This window comes from Belonocnema kinseyi, chromosome 7, assembly GCF_010883055.1.
Source record: "Belonocnema kinseyi isolate 2016_QV_RU_SX_M_011 chromosome 7, B_treatae_v1, whole genome shotgun sequence".
NCBI classification, from domain to species: domain Eukaryota; kingdom Metazoa; phylum Arthropoda; class Insecta; order Hymenoptera; family Cynipidae; genus Belonocnema; species Belonocnema kinseyi.
The window spans coordinates 72,194,173-72,194,798 of NC_046663.1; positions in this window are offsets into that span (position 1 = coordinate 72,194,173).

A 626-nucleotide genomic window follows, 5' to 3' on the forward strand; every position below is an offset into this window, starting at 1 on the left:
GAGCTTGGGATTTTAATATTTCCAGATTTCGATGCTGACGATTCTCATGATTTGAATAGATCGCGCGCCTCTTGATGAGCGTATATTTTGAGGTTATGTTATTTCATGTATAAAATGTAAATTGTATAAATATTAATACTATTATATATAAATATATACGTATATTAATAATGATAATATTATAATAATGTTATATTATAATAATCTAATTTATATCTTGATCCGCATTTGAAAGAAATTAAAGAAATTGGCGATTTTGGAATTCATCTCGTTTGGATAAAAACTTAATTATTTGATTGAAAAATTAACCAACAATGTATCATTGTTGGTCAAAAATGCAATTGTTTGGTTAAAATATCAGCTGTACATCTTCGTGGGTTTAAAAGTCGATTATTTCACTAAGATTTGAACTACTTTGTAAAAAAAATACGTTTTTTTAACAAGGTTTTTTAATTATGGTTGATAAATTAACTATTTGGTTGAAAGTTTAACTCGTTCATTGAAAACTCATATTTTTCGCTTACAAAATTTAACTTTTTGTAGATAATTCGTCTTTTTTACTTTAAAATTAAATAATTTCTTTAAAAATTCATGTATTTTGTTTAAGATTTGTCTTTTTTTGTAGA